Source organism: Haemaphysalis longicornis, unplaced genomic scaffold, assembly GCF_048455015.1.
Source record: "Haemaphysalis longicornis isolate Haplotype H1 unplaced genomic scaffold, Haemaphysalis longicornis Haplotype H1 scaffold_52, whole genome shotgun sequence".
Taxonomy (NCBI): domain Eukaryota; kingdom Metazoa; phylum Arthropoda; class Arachnida; order Ixodida; family Ixodidae; genus Haemaphysalis; species Haemaphysalis longicornis.
This window is the reverse complement of record NW_027526388.1, coordinates 1,648,650-1,669,518: the sequence shown is the minus strand read 5'-3', so window position 1 is coordinate 1,669,518 and position 20,869 is coordinate 1,648,650.

Sequence of the window (20,869 nt, the reverse complement as noted above, 5' to 3'; positions counted from 1 at the left end):
ATACACACCTTTTTACTAACCAAGTACTTCATGCATTCACTTTATTTCTTTTAATCCAACGTCCAGTTTTTATTTAGGCTGTGTAGAGTGCCGTCCGACGGTTTTATAAGCACTCCGCTATGCAGACGTCCACCAGCGTTTTATGACAAAATTGACGCGCCTGGCAGCACATCGCTCGAGATAACATAAAGCTAGGCAACGTAACCTAAACATAACATAAGCTTACCTAACGCACACAAAAAAATCATTTAAAACGTCAAATCTAACCTAAGGCACAAAAATTACAAATAAATAATGAAAAAAAAAACAACTGAGGCACCAGCCGGTGTCGAACCCCGTACTCGGGGATCAATAAGCTAAGACGTATCCTCTACACTACAGCGACAGGCTCTTTGGGCGGTGCTAGCTTAGTGTTAAATATTCGAATGTCGTCGGACGGCACTCTAGCCATCCCTGCAACGATCAGCTCGAGTGCCGTCGGACGGCACTCTAGACACTGCGTTTTATTTTTCTCTCTGTTAGCGCCCATTTCCTGGCCACTCCCCCTGAATGGGTACGAGCCATTCTTTTGGCACCAACCAACCATCCAACCGGCCAGCACTGCGTCTGGGTCTTCTTTCTCCGCGGCCCTTGCCCGTCGGCGACAGGCGCCTTGCAACATTTGCGGGAGCTGATGACGCGCCTCTTTACGCGACGGCCGGCCGTGCCTACAAAATTGGTAACCCGGAGACGCCGGACTCAACGCAACCGTCATGACTTCGCTGCCGGGGTATCATCAAGGTTTGTTCAGTGAGCCACCATATTCTGCATTCCCTCACATGCCACCTTTCAACATCAAGGACCCGGAGCTGTGGTTCGCGCTTATGAAGAGCCAGTTGTGCATCCGCGGCTTCTTCAGTCAAGCCACACGGTACAACATCACGTACCAGGCTCTTCCTAGCGAGATCATTACCAAGCTCCTCGTGGCACCTTGAGACCAAGTCCCTACAGCGACTTTAAAGATGCCGTGCTAGAATGCTTTCAGCATACCGGTGGTTCGTCTTCTACTAATCGCTACCCAACCGAGTGCACCCACTCCGAAGGTACAACTGCCACAACCTATGCCGAAACTCGAGCATCCTATTAATTTTCCCAACCTCAGTGACACCCGCGCGGCTACGGAGATGTCGCCGCCTGCTTCTTCGTCCTCTCAGTCGCTGCCAACCACCGTGACTTCTAAGTACCTCGAGACTCATTGTGTCAAGACCAAAATAGAGACGCCTACTCCACCGCAGGGGACTGACCCTCCTACGAGCCTATCTTTGGCATCACCCCGCATCATCAACAGCGCGCTCATACGTCTTTAGCGGCACGCGCCGGCCCCTACAGCTGTACAGTCTCTGTCCGCTCAAGATTCACGCTCTACAGTGCATCCTATATTTCCTGGAATCCGCAACCCACCGAATGAAGCAACAACGTCGTCCTACCCCGATCGCACTCCCTCAGCAGAGGCAGTTCCGTGGACATCAAAATATGCCAACCCCAATTTCTATGGAACTGGAAGAGCCCAGCGCAGTGCTCGCGGACTCGGACATCGCAAAGACAAACATGGCATCCAACGCTTGGCGCCCCGCGCGTAGTCTCTAGTGTGCAGTTCGCCTGAGTTACAGAGCGACGGGAATCAGGGCCCCTAGATTTGCCTTGGGAAAAGATGACATGACGTTCCAAGCGCCGTCCGTGGCGTCGACGTCGTGGGTCCTCCACCGCGCCGTCTGTCTACTTCCCCGTCCCGGTTTGTCTCTAAACTGCACCACGTTGTTATCTGGCACCACCCCAGGCCCAGGATTAAGCTTGGACTTCCGGACTCCAGGGCGTACACAACTCCTCATGCGCCTTCCCACTCATTCGAGAGTCGCGGTTGGCATCCTTTTGCACTGCAGCCACAGGAATTCGACTAGTAGCATCCACAGCCACGCTACCCGCCCTCGGCCACATTCCCAGCCCAGACCTCTGAACCAGCTCTGTGGCTGCCGGTGCTGCAAGGACATCATGAACATTGGATGTGCCGATCTCTGGCAAGGACATCGTTTGTACACATCTGTGCAGATTGCACACATCGTTTTACACATCGTTTTGCAGATTGTACACATTGCAGGCATCGTTTGTACACATCTGTGCCGATCTCTGGCAAGGAGATCGTTTGTACACATCTGCACACATCTGGGCTTTCTTCTCTCATGTCAAAACTTTTTATCGCTCACTTCAACTTGTTCGCTAAAGGGGACGCCATCTGTAGCAGCATCCGAAACTGCACCATCATCATCAGTAGGCTGTTGTGTGGTCTGAGGAAGAAGAGAACGATGTTGGTTTCCAGGCTGAAACGACAGCACTGCGTCCGCACACACAGCACCGAACCTTCAAGCATGCCTAAGCACCTGTGAGAGAAAACTTCCATAGAAACAATTGCAGTAGGTACAATGCTCATGTACAGGAATTGGAGTCATGGGTTGGAGAACAAACCGCCGGGGTCGCTGAGTGGCTAAGGCATTGGGCTGCTCAGCCCAAGGACGCGGGTTCGATCCAGGTTCCGGTAGCTGCTTTTCTGATGGAGGCGAAAGCGAAAACACCCGTGTGTGGAGATTTCGGCACGCGTTAGAGGTCCCCAGGTGGTTAAAAAACGGCTTCCTGGGTCTTTGTATAAATTAGAGTAGGAGATAAGAGTTCTAATTAATGAAAAGAAGTGGACTTCGGCTAGCCGTGTTGTGCGAAGTGACAACCAGTAGACCATGACGGTAACGGAATGGATGCCGAGAGACGGGACTGGAAGGGGCGAAATAAGAAAATTTGGAGGCAGAGAATGGACCACGAAGGGGTCAACAGCGCACAAAGGCGACGACACGTGCACACAAGGAAGAGAAGTCAGGATCAGCGCTTGTCCTGTCTGCTCTTCCTTGTGTGTCGCCGTCTGTGTGCGCTGTTAACCCCTTCGCGATGCCCCACCAACTAGCCCACCGAGCCATCCAGAAAATGGACTCAAGCAGTGTAGACATGTCCGTTGCAGTAACATCGATTTCGCGTCAGTTTCAGTCGTGACGTGGTTGCTCTCTGACCAATGGATGTGCCGCGTCACATACAGTCTGCTTTCAGCCAACCAGGGTTCGCTCGAAACGGGCACTTTGAAACTGGAATAAAATGGACGGAACTTGGAATTCCGCCCCTGTAGAGCCTTAAAAATTGCAACGAGAATTCCCAGTGGCAACGTCCGTAATAACGAGGTTTTACTGTGCAATATTCCCGAGTTATCGGAAGCCGCATGCGCCTACTAAATAGGCATTGTTTATTAGCACTACTTGCGCAAAAGACTCTAGTTCGTGACACTGGACGTCCGTCCCTCGCATCCGCCCTCATAGCCCATTGTTTCGTTTCGTGCTCTATAGATCTCGTCGTGGCATCTCAATTTACCGGTGTGCGTTGCGCTATGCGTATAAAAAAAATAAAATCCCATTTCTTACGAAAAATTTAAATCGCCGCCGTCCGAAACACCGGAAGGGTAAACGCAAAAAAGACATCCCCCTCGCGAGGGGCACGATCAAATGCACAGCATTTCCGAGGGGGTGCGCCGGCAAGTCGTATCTCTTGATCGCGGGACCCGTGTCGCCATCTTTTGGAAGCGCGGGACAACTTGTGGCGCTTTCGAAACAAACGAGAAATGAGTGAAGGATATAAGGCGCGTTCGGTGCATTGAAATCTGTGTCGGTTTCGTGGCTCGGTCGGTTGTGCGCCGGGCACCTTGCGTTCCGCCCGCGGCGTCATGGGTTCGAAACCGGGCGCCGGAAACTGTTATTTCTTCCTGGCTGCGGACTACGACAGGGCGCGCATGCGGACTACGACAAGGCGCGCATGCGGACTACGACAGCGCACGCCAACGCCGCGTGACATTGTGAGTTACTAAAATGCTATGCATTTAAAAAATCTGGAACCTTCACTACTGCTCGCACCGTAGCCCAAGAGCGTCTTCGGCGCGTGAAACCCCCATAATCTAATCGAATTGAAGAACACTTCTCGTGAAATACAGCTCAGCTCCATTAATTAAGCGTCACTTGTGGTCGCGTAACGGACTCTATCGCACAAAATCAATGGTATCTCGTACTATTTTTTGGACCAGGAGCTTCCACCATTGTCGATTAAAGCTCACCAGCGTGAAGCCAGTGGAGGAAGAAATATGGCCGCTGCTCCTGTGGCCTATCTGTTCCCTCCGATACAGAGATGAGTGAGTGATAATAGTGACTTCATTAAGCAAATCTGTTGGGCAAGTTGGTGCATTATGATTCGAAAAAATAGAGCGCGACTTGGACAACGACGCTGAAGAAGGACGAGGGACAAGCGCTCCTTCTTTACTGTCGTTGTCCAAGTCGCGCTCTATTTTTTTGAAGGATAATAATGACGTGTGGCTGTGCGTGTGAGCACGCGTGCGTGTGCGTGTGTTATTTCCCTGCTATTAGTTGGCCTTCGTCTTCTATTCCAGCTTAGTAAAAAGTCCAGCCGTACAATATTCTAATAGTGAACTTTAGTGTAATCCGCTTGTTTATGAGCCCTTATATTTTATTCCTACTGTCAATTTGTGGATCGATGTTACCTATCTAATGTACTGTTGTAGTACATTCATGGTTACTTTGGCCCGTTTCCGCGTGTGAAATCAACCGTCGCAGCGGGCAAATCTCAAGGTGTGCTGGACTAAGCGCCCACCCCTCTGTTGATTACAATAGACGCTTTCCGTCCGTCCGTCCGTCCATCCATCCATCCATCCATCCATCCATCCATCCATCCATCCATTCATCCATCCATCCATCCATTCATCCATCGCTGCAACTCTCTCTGTCTCTGTCGAAGCTTAAGGGGTTGCAGTACTCCCATGGAAAGGTAAAGCTGTTGATTCCTTGGCGCGGCGACTGGTTTTCTTGTAGAAGCGGTCGAGAAAAACGGCTTTGTACAGATATAATATGCAAGAAGTACACATAAGTCCTCCCCTACGGCATGCACCATTCTCAACCTGCAACTTCTGCGCGGCAAATCAGAATTTGAACTTTTACTTTCAGTTTAGCATTTGGAATGTTCCTTCGCTTCCTCAGCGATTAAGTGATCAATTTCTGCTGGATATTCGCTATATCTATATTGATGCTTTAGAACTACTCATTTTGATATGACCCAGCGCTTGGTGCCCGGCTATTAGTTTGAACACTTTTTTGTAAACTGTTTGTTACGTCAAGAAACAAAAATGAGAGATGGTTTTTATTATTTTCTCTTCATTGTGTTCTGACCCTTTCATAGGGGCGGGCGATTGATCGATTAACTTTCCGATGAATAGATTTTTAGTTGCAAATAATTCTTTCAACTGGTTGACTGAGCAACATGATCCAAAGCGTCATGATAAATCCTGTTCGAGAATGTCGAGGCTCATAATCGTGTTCAAATAACACGCCTCACGTGACAGCCGAAACGATGCCAGTTTGTGAAAACCGCAAGATGATAGCCACGACAGAGTGGATCATGTTTATTGCAAATGCACCCGCAGCGGTGGCTTAGTGGCTAAGGCGTTGTGCTGCTCAGCTCAAGGACGCGGATTCGACTGCCGGCAGCGGCCGGCTTTCTGGCGGAGGCGAAAGGAGAAAACGCTCTCGTTTTCAAGATTTCGGCTGCCGTTAAAAATCCCCAGGTGGTCAAAGTAAACCTGCAGCACTCCACTACGGCGTGCCTCAACGCCTGCGTTGCGTCGGCGCGTTGAACCTCATAATCAATCTTTATTGAAAATAAGAGTGTCCACGATACAAAAAAAAAAAAAACTATGAGTGGCACTCACACCGCATTAACGTTGCACAGAGTGCCTCTGGCGTCATTAAACCGCTATTAACCGGCAGCCCCTGCGATTACGGCGAATGCCGATGTTCCCGATTCAATAAAAAGTGCGAATAACGAACGTGGGGATAAGCCTACCGCCCACATCAGCGCCAGAACGATGATCAGCCTGTGAACAAGCCTGGAGCCTAGAAGCATAGTGATATTACTTCATTCTTACGTCCTTATCAATTTATTTAAAATGACTTTTTTCATTTTCCACCACAAACCATTGATTGATTGATTGACTGATTGATTGATTTTAGGGTTTAACGCGCCGACGCAATGCAAGCGATGAGGGGCGCTGTAGTGCAGTGCTCCGGATTAATTTTGACCACCTGGGGATCTTTAACGTGCGCCGAAACCTGGAACGTACACACGGGCAGTTTTGCTTTTCGCCTCCATCAGAAAAGCGGCCGCCGGGGCCGCGGGAATCGAACACGCGACCTCGTGCTCAGCTGCGCAACGCCTTAGCCACTGAGCCACCGCGGCGGGTCCCTCCACAAACATACGCAACCAATTAGTCGATCATTTTACCAATTAAGACCTGCCCGTTATGGGAATAAAATTTTAAATCGATACCCATTGTTAGTTTCGGGTGATTTTATTTTTACCAGTGCGTGCCACAGGCATGGTTACCAGCCTAATGATCGGCGATAGCGCTGATGTAGCGCACTCGTTTCGCGAGGGGCAGAACCGATATTAAATATAACATTCGTACCGGGTTTTTATTTGATGCGGAGGTGACCACCATGAACCAAATCCGCAGGACGGTGTCCCGTTGTGCCCTGTTAATACTTGGGCTCTGCGTGAACACATACACGCACAACGCATTGGATCCGTAACCGGGCCAACGTGCTAATAACCAACAGAACGGCTGGCGACGCAGCATGATGCGAAGACGCCGGTGCTATACTTGATTGCATACTTACAATATGAGAGGACACGTAATGTCCGTACGCTACATGCCAAGCTTTGCACTCTAGCCACTTCTGCTCCTCTCTTTCTCGAGATTGACTACTTCTTCGCTTGCGGGTCAGAAATATGTCCTGAATGGGTGTGGTAGCGCTGCCAACGAATGTATGTTTTCGTAACATATGACCCATAAGCGGGCTGATAAGTGCTACGCCAATTTTTGATATTTCAGACAGCCAGGGGTGAATTTGAGGAAGGGGGTGGTGTGGGCGCTCTTTTTCGCTCACAGAAATGCGAAAACGCACTTCCGTTTTCCGGGCCACATAAATACCACAAAATAACACCTTAGGCAACTGCGCGGAAAACTTGGAGAAAGAGAAGGCAAACAGACACAGGCGCTGTTTTCTCTCTCTTCGTCCAAGTTTTGCGCGCGGTTGACTAAGCTTGACTAACTAAGGCTTGACTAAGGCCAAGCTTTATTGCAGAGAAGAACAAGATTTCCGCAGTACGAACTATGTAAAAGTCGCAGATTTATCCTTTGGGAATGCACGGATGCATAGAAAGGCCGCTGGATCGAAACGTCACCAGCTAGGCATCATGGCACTCTACTCTTTTTGTACTTTCCTGGACTTCACCACGAAGCACAGATACAAAGTACAAAACATCTAAGATTAAACTAAGCTCTGGGGCCACCGCTCCAAATGAATTGACATGCTCATTTTTAATGCTCTAAGTTGAATTAGCGGTTACTTTCTGGGTAGTCACTCGCACACACTCCTTACACTTTTAGTGACGTCAACAAAGGAAGAGATCATCTCTTTGAAGTACTGCCGTCCCAACCTCGCATCAACATTGTTGTAAACTCTGGCTGTGCGGCTGAGTCATATACTTTGGAGTCCAATAAATATGAGTAAGTAAAAGGGTACACAGCCCTGATTACGTATTGCGATAAAACGGATTTTATGGGTGTATAGGGAGAATTCCTTACGATCTAATGGGATGAACAAGGCTTCCGTGCTGGAAGTCGAAACGTCAGTACGTTATTATTTGGATTGGTCGGCACCTCTTCTTGTTCCGAATGTACCCTCCCGGCCAGACGGAATTCCGTCATGCCTCGACTTTATGATGTTGAAGACCTCTGTAATCCTAGGAATGCCGTGGATTCGGGAGGCGGCATAGTCAGTGCTTCAGTGCTTGGTAAGCAAGCAAACAGCGTAACTGTCAACGCCTGGCTTGCTTCATTGTTTGAAAATTACTTAGATTTCTTTTTTACGTCGAAGAGAGTCGTAGTAAGTAAAGTTCTTACCCAGATACCTTGTATTCTCACTGTACCTGTTTTCTTAAATGAGCATTTTTATGTTGTGTTGTTATTCACTTGTTCAGAACCATTTCTGTATGTATGCAATTGCTTTTCAATAAATTGCATATCGGCAGAAAACAAAGCTCTTGCGTTTTGCCATTGCAATGTTCAAAAAATCCTATAAATTATTCACAATACGGTGTAGAGGAGGGCTCTGTATAATTTAGACCACTAGTATTTATTTCATGTGCACTGGCATTACGCTGCACGCAGCACGTGCATTCCGCCTCTTCGGAATTCCGCCCACAGCTGCTGGGATTCGATCCCGCGACTTTGATCTCGATTTGTGTTGTCTTTTTTTCACATATATAAATGTCGTGCATCGCCGAGACAGTTCAAGCACCCGCCCTAGAAAGCGGGTCTCACGCAACCAGCACGGTCGTCCTACTATCCACCAGAGTACTGAAATGGCGTGCAACTCTAGTCTGCTGCATTACAATGCATATGTAATTCGTTGCACTGCCTACCTGGCTAGTTATTGGGAGACGGCGGCCCTACCCATTTGGTGCCATCTTCTCCGTATCCTTCTTTTGTTCGTTGGTCTCATGAGTTCGTTGGTCACATGATAGTCGCATCGAGCAATCTGCGAGCACCTTCGGGCCAGTCTGAGCTCAGGAACACTCCAATTAACAAAAGTAAGCCTGACGTCATATCTTGGCATATGGCCATCTGCTTTAGACAGTACACGCAGAGAATAATGCCTTGCTTCGCGACGCCGTTTACTTCCAGAATTCAGTCAAGTCCTAAAAATTACTCCCACCTCCCCTCGCGGGAACCCCTGTGTAGATGCGACGCATAGGGGTTCCGTTGTTGTTTCCGTTAGGTTGATTCTCCCATCGCGTGAAACGTGCCGTGAACCCCTGCCGCGGCTATGACCCAACGTGGCGCGGCTATGACGCAACACAATCCAACACAATCCGCTTTAATCCAATCCAATCCAATCCAATTCAAATCCAATCCAATCCAATCCAATCCAAATCTAATACAAGCCAAGCCAAGCCAAACCAATCCAATCGAATCCAATCCAATGTCCCTCGCGAGAGTGTTCGCTATCGGAGAGGAGAGGGGGTGAGCGGCGGAGAGCGCAGTTCGCGCGGCGAGGAGAATGGGGGAGGGGTGTGGACGGACAACGATAACGCCGTATGGAGGGACAAGGCGAGTTAATGAGATGCCGTCGCATCTAAAATGCCCCACCACGGTATCTCAGTGCTCAAGGTTCTTGGCTATACTGAGCCGAGAGACCCATGTTTGATCCCTGAAGCAGGTGACGTGTCACAATAGAGGTGAAATGCAAGATTGCGCGTTTGCTGCGAGATATCAGGGCCCGTTAAAGAGCCAGTACCAGTTCGGTTGTGTTTTAACAGGTATTACAAAAGACGAATGAAGCAACTGGTTCTTATAAATAGCGATTATAAAAGTTCCGTCAGCTTTCTCGCAATTCCCAAACTTACGAAACTATTTACCTTAAATCTGTATAATGGGAATCACTAAGCTCCCATGCCGGATGGTTTCGGTGTCTGTGATAGTGTCGCGCAGTGGTGTAGCCCCGAGCTAGCATATCAGGATGGCTAGAGTAAAGATGGTTTCCCCCGAAGTCCGGTGTCGATTAGGAACCCAATCGGCCGGGCTCCGGTTGATTTGGCAGGAGGCTGACTGTGACCCTTGACCTTGCTGTGACCCTGCAGGCAGCGAGCCCGCCTGTCACAGGGACGTCCCTGAAGTTCTTGAAGATGGCGGTCGAATCAACGAGCTCGAGGCGTTGAGGTTGATCAAGTGAAACGGAAGTTTATATACAGCTATTTACAGTAGGAAAACTGGGTACATGAGTAATGAAAAGAAAAAAAACTTTAAACTTCGGCTAGACGCTAGCTCCGAGTGCGCACAAATCAATCAAGCTCCTCAACTTTGTCTAACTCTCCTATTCTCGGAGCGTACACAAACCGCTCGAGAGACCACGGCCGAGACTCTCTCTCGCCGCAAGATCCGTCTAGTTGCCCGGTGCGGCGCTGCACCCTATACCTCCGACTCGATCTTAACCTCGACTAGGGGGCTCCCAAATCCCAACCTAGTTTAACGGTCGAGACTCCTTGTCCCGCCGGGAACTGCCAGCTCAGCGCTCAGACAAGAACGATTTCAAACGGCCAAGTTCGGCCTTATAAAACCTCGAGATCACCCTCTCTCGGGAACGCCCCTGTAGCGTTCGTACACGCGCAAGGGAGTGCCTAAATTCACGTAGACAGCTGTCACTCAGAACGCCACGGAATATTCAATGAGGCGCCGACATCTTCGGGTCAACGGCACGCTCGCAAACGAGCAAGTTCCGGCAACCCCGCGGGGTGAAAGCGAAAGACGGCGACAGTGCGTCATGCTGACCAGGGCGCGACAACAATGGAGAGACTCGTGCGGCACTCGTCCTGACGCCGGTAATCCCTCCACCTCCGCACGTCGAGCAGACGTTCCTGGAATCCGGTGGCGCTGTTTGCTTTCTCAATGGGGGATTAACCTTGAGGTATGCGGTGTGCCAGACGATCCGTCTCCCGTGCGCGCCGTGCCGACTTGGCGTCGACTGCTCTGTAGTGTTGGCAGTGCTACGTCGTCAGACAGGGCGGCGGGTTCCCACGCACAGCCCGGGCGCCTGGCCGCTAATCTCATAAGTGAACCTTACAGCTAGGATCCTCTGTCTCACCCTTCACAGGACGCTCCTCTCCGTTTTCTTTTTTCTGACGCACGGCTGGGCTACAGTGGCGGCGTCCGCCGCTCAAACCCGGGCGTGGCCGACGCGGCGGCGTTCGGAACGGCAGCCCCTCGAACACCAGGTAACGGCTGGCAGGATTTGTGGTTTTACTCTTCCTAAAGTCACATGTGTGAATTAAAGTGACGTCGCATGTGGAATTGTTGTGGGGATCGTTCACAGCTTTGATTTTCAACCACCTTCACAGCGTGGATCGGAGCCATTTTTTCTCTGGAAGTATTATGGCATAAAAATCTGTGCTTCATTGTTGTTTCTGAAAGTGAGGTGTTCGTCCGTTAATAAATCAGCAACATTCATCAACTGCGTTACAAGTTTCGGTTGCACTTTATATTTGGTGGTTTCTGGCTGCGTCGTAGACAATTTTTTCAGAATATTTTTGGGCCTGGTTCTCATTAAGCTAGTAGTTTGGAAATTCTTGAATGGCGGCTGAAGGCCAAGGAAGAGAAACCCGCGGCGGGGTCCAGCAGTTTATCGAACGTCACTTTAACGAACGCCGTTTGATATAGCGGGGTGTTTTGCCGACGCTCGTTTTACGGAAGCCGTTTTATCCAACCAGAATCTCACAGGCTTTTTCGCCAACAACATTTTGCGTATTTCCTTGAGGAGTCCCTTCTTGCTTTTACGTCTGTGTACTTAACGAAGTTTTATTTCATGGCATATGTATTTATTTACAAAAATTTTAGCTTTTTATTTTATATTATCTTTTTACGTTTAACTGATGACTAAAGGTGGTCTCCGCCAAATTCTATTGCGCCGGTGGAGCTGTTATCAGATATATACTTTTCGTCCTCATTCCCCCTGTGAACCGGAGCGTTTCACAGCATTCCATGCTATAGGCTTGTAGGCCGTTGTTTCATTACTGTTTGTGTTAGCTTTTTAGCATGCCTGGTGAAGCGGCCTACGGTTGGGGCAATGTATCCCGAAGAACAGGTTGCTATTTTCTTCTCAGGTATCGTGTTTTTTTCCGCTTCACTCTGTCAAAATAACTTTAACATTTCTTTCTGTGAATGGTAGACAAAAAACAGGCTAACTGCGAATATTGTTTTTATAGTCCGAGCATCCTGCTGAGCCCTATAGGCCTTATGCAAAAGTGCTGCCCTCTGTCGCAGCCGAATCGAACCCTCGCTTCGACGCCATGTTTAAGGATAGCGCCGGTCGGGAATACGTGTGCTACAAGGTGCTGCGCGTGCGTGTTATCGCTTCTTGGTGACTCGCTGCACGTCTCGTGCTGTGTTGTCGCACGTAATGACTGATGAATGGTGTGTGGACTTGTCTGCGTTGCCCCGGTTCCCGTCCGGGTTCGCGGAGACATATTACGCGTCTAAAACGCAATCGCAACGGCACCAGGAGCGCAGTTACAAGTTCGCCACCGAATCGTACGTTTGCCTGCCGACGATGAAGACGAAACGGTGCGCCGGGTAAGTAGTCTTGGTTTGTTGTTATTTGCATGTGCTTTTGAGTTTGCGCAGAAGTTCTTTGATGGTGCCTACAATGAATTACATTCTAAAGCTTATCGAGCCACCAATGGTGCCGCACGCAAATCGAAGTTTTGAAAAATCAGTCGCTCGGGCAGCCGCAACACGCGTGTTCCGTTTCACTTCTTGTGCGTTTCTTATGTTATGGAATAAATATTTGGCTCACGGCTTTTGTTTGTTCAAGTAGCGCTGGGGTATCGTGTTTTGCAACAAACAGTGGGGTAAATCGTCCTTATGAAAGCGAAAAAACATTGACGAATGCTCGCTCTTCCGCGATTCAACTTTGCGCTTGTTTTTGTAACAGCAATCCTGGGTCGCTCGCAAAAAAAAAATCCCGTTTTTAAAGGGACACTGAAGTGAATTTGCCAAGCTCCCGTTTTTGCTTGCACTGCGTAGACTGGCTCAAATTAGCACACTTTTCATCGTTTTTATGATTGACAAATCGGTAATTATTTTACAAAGCGCGAAAGAAGAAAAACTACCATGCGCGGTTTGCGGCGGCCGCACCAACTAAAGCTGTGACGTTAGGAGGAGCGGGCACCGTCATTGGACGATGCCCAAGGTGAGCAACCAAACAAGTTTCGGTTTCGGTTTCGGTTCTGTAAAACACAACCGTTGGCGTTGTTGGATGGGCATTCTCAATAACTCAGTAATCATCGTACCGCGCTTCTGCCATGTTGTCAGCTGTAAAAATGCATAAAGATAAGACTCCTAGGACGGCTTGGAATCGTAGCATTCACTAGCCGAAACCTACGCAGTGCATGAACGCCCTCCGCGTACCCGCAGACGCCCAAATGTCATGCGCCTTTCCCCCATATTTGGAGCTTGCCTCCCTCATGCCTGTATCGTAAAAAGCGTGTTCGCACCAGGCCAAGGGTCTGTTCATTCTGGCCTGTGCCCACTGCCTGCAAGCAGTCGGTGCATATGGCAACAGCACGCCAACGAGAACTCGCTAGCGCGCCAGTGCCAGCCTGCGCGCGTTTTGTGAACTAGTTCGTGGAGCCATGAACGTTGCGGCCCAAAAAAAGGTGAAATCAATATAGAAAACAACGGCGGAAAACGAAAAAGTTAACTTACAGAAAAAAAATTCACAGCATATCCACGGGGTGAATGATGATGAGTGGGCGAAGCTCCTGAGGGGAAATCATCGGTAAAACCATGACTCTTCAGTGAAAGTTCGCCCACTACATCTGTGTCCGAACGTAACGTCTAGAAAGTCTCGCTTAAACCGCGCGTCGGCACCTTGGGGCTGAGCTCGCCTGATGCGTTTTGCAGACGCCTCACGAGCTCTCACTGCATCGGGGTCTGCCTGCCGATACGCACGCTTTCTCGCCGCTTCCCGTTATCTGACGTTTTGGAGATCCTCTTCGCGCCGCAGCCGTGCCGCTTCGCGTACGGCAGGGTCCTCGCGCCGTTGCCGTGACGCTTGGGCCTCTCGTTCTCGAACGCTGGGATCTTGGTGGCGTCGTCGCGCAGCCAGACGACACGCTTCGGCCTCCCGCTCTCGTACGGCAGGATCTTGGCGGCGGCGTCGCTCAGCTTCACGGAGCGCTTCTGCCTCGCGGGCTCGCACATCTGCAGCCTTATCCATCGGGCGACTCCGAGCGCGCGCCAACAGCGAACGGATTTTATTACAACGCTCCCCGCCATCTAGTAAACAATCCAAGAACTAAACTAGAGGTAGCCACGCCATCTAGTAAACAATCCAAGAACTAAACTAGAGGTGGCTACATACATACGTCGAGGATGGACAGACCCATGCCCTAAGGAGCTTCGCCCCTAAAAAAAAGCACGTACCCGCGGGGATTCGAACTCCTGACTCGCAAAATACTTGCGGTGGCGCATCTAGCGTCCCAAACCACTCGGCAATGGAGAGAGAGAGAGAACAACTTTATTTAGCCACACAAAATTGCGGCGAATACGTGCCGGATGGGGTGGTTCCCACTTCACGGGACCCATATGCTACCGCGGCTGCCTGGCCCCTGGAGATCAGGACGAGCTGGTCTTCCAAGGCGGGGCTGGTTAGCAAGGTCTCCCATCGCTCGTTAAAGGGTGTGGGAAGGGTGATTGAGGGTTGGGTAAGGGGTGGAGGGATTATCTGTCAAAACGGCGTTCCCGGAAGAAGCGGAAGAGGCGGCAATAGCCTTGGCGCTCACGTTGCCTAACGCGAGCAAAATAATCACAGACTCGCAAAAAGCGTATGCCAGCTATAGAAAAGGGCAGGTGTCTCTGACGGCACTCAGAATACTAGAGGGAGGAATACGCCGCATACCGGAGTAGAGAGTCGAACTTATATGGACACCGGCTCACTCAGGGCTGGAGGGCAACGAAGTCGCCCACCAGCTTGCCCGAGAACTTGAACACCGGGCAGACGAGCACGAGCCGCAGGCCATAACGACCTACAAGGAGATCACCAGCCACTACAGGGAAGGCAGACGGCGGTACCCTGACCCGCACAAGTCGCTCAGCAGAACACAGCAAACGATCTATCGCCAAATACAAGCAGGATCCTTCCCGCACCCCTATCTCCAAAGCAGAATGTACCCCGAGATATACGAGAAAGAGTGTAGATTCTGCGGGCAATTGGGCACGCTCCGGCACTTCATCGGCAATGGAGCGGGCTCCGCTGGCCTTGGTAATATAGGGTATATATTGTACAACCAGTTTACACTTTTATTTAGTTTTGGCATTTCAAGCAGCTTAGGTGACTATTTGTTGTACTGCGATCGTGCAGTAAGCGTCGCCCGAGTTTCCACAGTAGCTCACGTCTAGCAATTGCATTTCGTAGACGGAAAAGCGTTCGCAGATGCGTAGTCGTGCTGCTGACCGCTGTGCTTGTTCGCCCAGCGCAAAAACGTGCTTCCCGCACCCTAGTTTTACGTTGTACGGTAAAAATATCAGTTGATTTTATTTCCTTAGTACCTATATTGACTTCGCTGACTCTTATCCCGCCTTCAAGAGGCCTTATATTTTCCTATGGCGTACCAGTCAGCGAAGCGTCGCATGTGCGCTTGTGCAGCGCTTGTGTGAAGCGACCTTGACTTGGAGCTAGATACAGTGCACAAACTAACCAAGTAAAGAAAGGCAGATTATACCATTCACAAACGTGTCCTGGCTTCGTTGCAACTGAGCGAACGAATTGCGACGACCCGTCGGCGGCCGGCGGACGAAACGCTGGGCCGACTGACTGTCTGAAGGCAGGGGAGCCGTGCAGTAGCGCAGCCAATTGCGAGCTCGGCTCCTCTCGACGTCCCACGAAAACGCCGCAGAAAATGGGCGAGCGTAAAGAGAGGAGGACAGCATTTTCGAATTAATTTTTCTACTAAATGAAATCGCGTAAACGCGCCCAGGGTGGTCGAAACATGGTCTGGGGACTCCGGACTACAATTTGCGCAAGTAATCCCGCAACGTTTACATATCACTTCAGTGTCCCTTTAAAGGGACACTCAAGTGAATTTGTCAAGCTCCCGTTTTTGCTTGCACTGCGTAGACTGGCTCAAATTAGTACACTTTTCATCGTTTATCCGGTTGACAAATCGGTAATTATTTTACAAAGCGCGAAAGAAGAAAAACTACCATGCGCGGTTTGCGGCGGCCGCACCAACTAAAGCTGTGACGTTAGGAGGAGCCGAACCGTGATTGGACGATGCCCAAGGTGAGCAACCAAACAAGTTTCGGTTTCGGTTTCGGTTCTGTAAAACACAACCGGTGGCGTTGTTGGATGGGCATTCTCAATAACTCAATGGACGCCCTCCGCGTACCCGCAGACGCCCAAATGTCATGCGCTTTTCCCCCATATTTGGAGCTTGCCTCACTCATGCCTGTATTGTAAAAAGCGTGTTCGCACCAGGCCAAGGGTCTGTTCATTCTGGCCTGTGCCCACTGCCCGCAAGCAGTCGGTGCTTATGGCAACAGCACGCCAACGAGAACTCGCTAGCGCGCCACGGCCAGCCTGCGCGCGTTCTGTGAACTAGTTCGTGGAGCCATGAACGTTGTGGCCCAAAAAAAGGTGAACTCAATGTAGAAAACATCGGCAGAAAACGAAAAAGTTAACTTACAAAAAAAAAAAAAAGCACGTACCCGCGGGGACTCGAACTCGTGACTTGCAAAACACTTGCGGCAACATACCTAGCGCCTCAGAGCACTCAGCCACGGAACGGGCTCTTCTGACCTTGGTAATATAAGGTACATATTGTGCAACAAGTTTACACTTTTATTTAGTTTTGGCATTTCAAGAAGCTTAGGTGAGTATTTGTTGAATTGCGCTCGTGCAGTAAGCGTCCCCCGAGTTTCCACAATAGCTCAGGTCTAGCAATTGCATTTCGTAGACGGAAAAGCGTTCGCAGATGCGTAGTCGTGCTGCTGACCGCTGTGCTTGTTCGCCCAGCGCAAAAAAGTGCTTCCCGCACCCTATTTTTACGCTGTACGGTAAAAATATCAGTTGATTTTATTTCCTTGGTACCTATATTGACTTCGCTGACTCTTCTCCCGCCTTCAAGAGGCGTTATATTTTCCTACTGGCGTACCAGTCAGCGAAGCGTCGCATGTGCGCTTGTGCAGCGCTTGTGTGAAGCGACCTTGACTTGGAGCTAGATACAGTGTACAAACTAACCAAGTAAAGAAAGGCCCATTCTTCCATTCACAAACGTGTCCTGGCTTCGTTTCAACTGAGCGAACGAATTGCGACGACCCGTCGGCGGCCGGCGGACGAAACGCTGGGCCGACTGACTCTGCCCGAAGGCCGGGGAGCCGTGCAGTAGCGCAACCAATTGCGAGCTCGGCTCCTCTCGACGTCACACGAAAACGCCGCAGAAAATGGGCGAGCGTAAAGAGAGGAGGACAGCATTTTCGAATTAATTTTTCTACTAAATAAAATCGCGTAAACGCGCACAGAGTGGTCGTAACATGGCCTGGGGACTCCGGACTACAATTTGCGCAAGTAATCCCGCAATGTTTACATATCACTTCAGTGTCCCTTTAAGAAATCAAATAGCACTGCAATGCTGCAGCCCGGTGCAGAGTAAATTTTCGATTGATGGAAGCGTTTTGAATGAAAAATAAATACTAAGGAATTCTTGCCACGATAATGAATGTGCAGATTATAAACGATCGAACACAGTTGGTGATTAATTTTTATAGGACTAACGCTTGGACTGCGGGTTGCGCTTTCTGTCGCGTGAAAGCACACCTGAACGCATCATGCGCAAGCACATTGTTTGTGCGAGGGTCATTAAAAAGGCTGTCATATTTTCGTCACCTTTGCTTGTGGCGCTCGTTTCATTTATTTTGTCTGTGTGAAGACTGTGTTAATTTAATTTACCCACGCTTGTTAACGTGTATACTACTTATGGTGTGTTTAAGGACTCTCTTGTTATGCAGAGCAGGTACTGTAGTCTCTAACGTGGTCAAAGACCATGGTGCTGTAGTTACACACTACGTAAATCATCTTGGATTATTTTTATAATCGTCATAAATGCTTCAACTACCAGCCGTCCTGTTTATTCCCAAGGGTCTGCATTAAAGGCCACGTCACACCGTATTCAAATTTCGGTCTAAATGACGGCTTTCTCCCCTTCTCTTATTTGTAAGCACTAGTCTAGTTCTTGAACAGGTAATGTTTCTGTGCCTGTATTGAATTTCACGGGTCTGTTGTTTGGTTTCAGTGTCGCTGGTCCTGCTGTTGCTGTGCATTGTGCCTGCTACCGGAGCCTACGAAACAGCTACCTACGAAATGTCTACGGAGCCTACGAAATGTCTACGAAACAGCTACCCCCTCCTCCCCTTCGTTCTACCTCCTGAATTATGCACTGAAAATGGTCAATAATCATTTATTGCGCTAATTGCAGAACTAAGGCATACAATAAATGTACCTAAACTGCGTCTTTTTCCATGTATCTTTTTTCGTTAGAAGGGCATCTTTTTTTGCGCAGCGTTTTTTTTTTGCGTGTGCTTTTGGCCAGATAATCGTCATTCATGGCAAGAAAAATCGTGGATCAAGCGATGGTTCGTGTTCGGCACGGAGTTCGTTCACGCGACCACTCGAACTCATTTTGCCCTGCATTTGGTGTGAACGCAGAATGCTTACATCGCGTGCAAACTTCTCTTCGTTGTGAGAATGTAAAAAACGGAATCTTTCAAACAGTACATAAAGTACGTCCGGACATGAACTGTAGCAGCGACGTTCGCCTTGAACTCGCAAAGCATGTAAACACATCGGTTGCACCCTCTATGTTCAAGCCAATTGACACTCCTGCCTTCCGAGGGATCAAATAATTTCAAACACCGGACCAGCAAGCACGAACGCTAATTTATCAGTATTACACGCACGAGCGCTGGCCGTTCCATTCAGAATTCGCTGTAATTCTTTTTAAAGCTTCGATCGCGTTCGCGCCCTTCACCGAAGTAGTATAGTCCGAAATCGCCGCTGCGTTAGCGCGAGGTAATTCTGGCATATTGAGACAAGCAGGCAGTTCTTTGGTAACCCCTTTCTTATCACACGGACATAATTTGTTGTTGTCATTGTTACATGAACGAATTTTACACGGATACGATTCGCTGCGCGCGCGACACGCACGCGCGGAAGGCACACACGCGCGCGCGACACGCAATAAACATTAATACTTTGACTTCTAGCATTCTTACCTTTGCCCCTTGAGCATCCTTGTTCCCACTTTGTGTGCAACATGGCACACAACAGTATGTAGGCATCCTGGACGACAGGAAACGATAGATCGCCGGGAACTCGCTGCAGTTCTATGCTCCGCTTTCCAGATGAGCCCTTGAACATGGCGGTCGCGCTCGCGGTGGCCGCGAGAGGGCAGCAGATTTTGCATAAGGCCTATACTTGTATTGACGCAGTTTTGTAGCACAGGGTACTAAAATGTTTGCGTTTATCACTCAAAAGAATGCGAGAAATAAACAATGGGCTCACGGTGCTATTACAGTACAGTTTCTCTTTAATACATGAAGCTGGTGTCGTCATATGTTGCTTGAATGTTCCGACAAATTGAAACTGTTGATTGGTTACCACAAAATGAAAGCACTGTAGAAAAAATGGACGCCGTCCCGCCCTACGAAAGTGTATGTCGCGCGCAGCTGTTGTCAACCGCTACACATGGTGATGGGTTATGAAATGTTTTTCGTTGCTTCGGCGGGGTTGTCGCTTCCACTCGGCTTCTCTGACGGCAAATGTTTTATCCTGACGGGTGAGCTCGGTGTTTTGGGCGAGTACTGCTGGTTACTGCCTTGCCTGACTCATGCTCTAGCCCTTGAACGACGTCAACTCCCATACTCTTTCTACAGAAGCTGCACACGCAATCTTTACAACCACACGGGGGTTCCCATTGTTCAGAGGTGCTTTATCACCGATCATGCTGTTTCCTTGGTCGGTTGGTGGTTTTTGTTTACACGAATACTGAGCTCTATGCGGCATGCCTGATTATCCTGACGCATGAGCTCGGCGTCGTGGACAAGAACTGCTGGCTCCTGCCTGGGTTTTATGTTTACGACACGAAATATTCCTTCCAAGGAGAGGCTAACAGCTTCGATGTAAAATGGACGCCATCCCGCCCTTCCAAAGTGGATGTGCAGCGCAGATGTTGTAAACCACTACACTTGCTGTTGGGGGAGCGTATGAAATGTTCCTCGTTGTCTGGTTGGGCGCATCGCTTGCACTCGGTTTTTTTGGCTGCCTTTCCTGACGCATGCGCTAGCCGTCGAATGATACCAGCCCGCTCCCCTTTCAAGAGCAGCTGCAAACTTAATCGTTCCCAGTAGGGGGTGGTTCCCATATTCACCGGCGCCTCATCATTCATCACGTGGTTTCGATGCTTGCTTTGGGTTTTTTTGTAACACGAATGCTGAGCTCCATGCTGCACGCCTGATTAGCCTAAAGCATGGGCTCGGCGTGTAGCGTGAAGACTGCTTCTCCTTCCTGGGTTTTTTGTTTACGACAATTTTTTTTCCTATTTATGAGGGGCTAATAGCTTCTCTGTAAAATGTGACAACCAATGAAGTTGCCATTGGGGTTATTCGTAAGATACCAGCCATTTCGTGGGGGAGTGCTTGCGTGGGATGGGGTTGTTTCTTTCTGATATATGTTTGTGCTGCATTAAATGCCTTGCAGGAGCCGCAGGAACTGCAAGGTCCATAATATACATTTAGTAAACAAGTGGATGAAGTACGTCTTTGGATTCTAGCTCTATTCCATGTTTTTTTATCGCAATGACTTAAGTGGTATGCCCAAACAGCGTCACCTTTTTTTACCAAGTAGCCCGTGTAATGCGGTCGCATTCCTGTTCAGATGACTTGGTTACAGCCCCGCTTCACTGTGCTTGTTTTTTAGTTGCAGCATAAATATCGCCACTCCCTTCCATGTAGGTAGCAGCTTGGATGTGGGGTGGTGACTGCCCCTCATTTTCACTTCTCTCGTGCAGATAATGCGGAGATGATAAACGGGATGATGACGCTCATACACAGCAACAGGAGTGAAGGTAT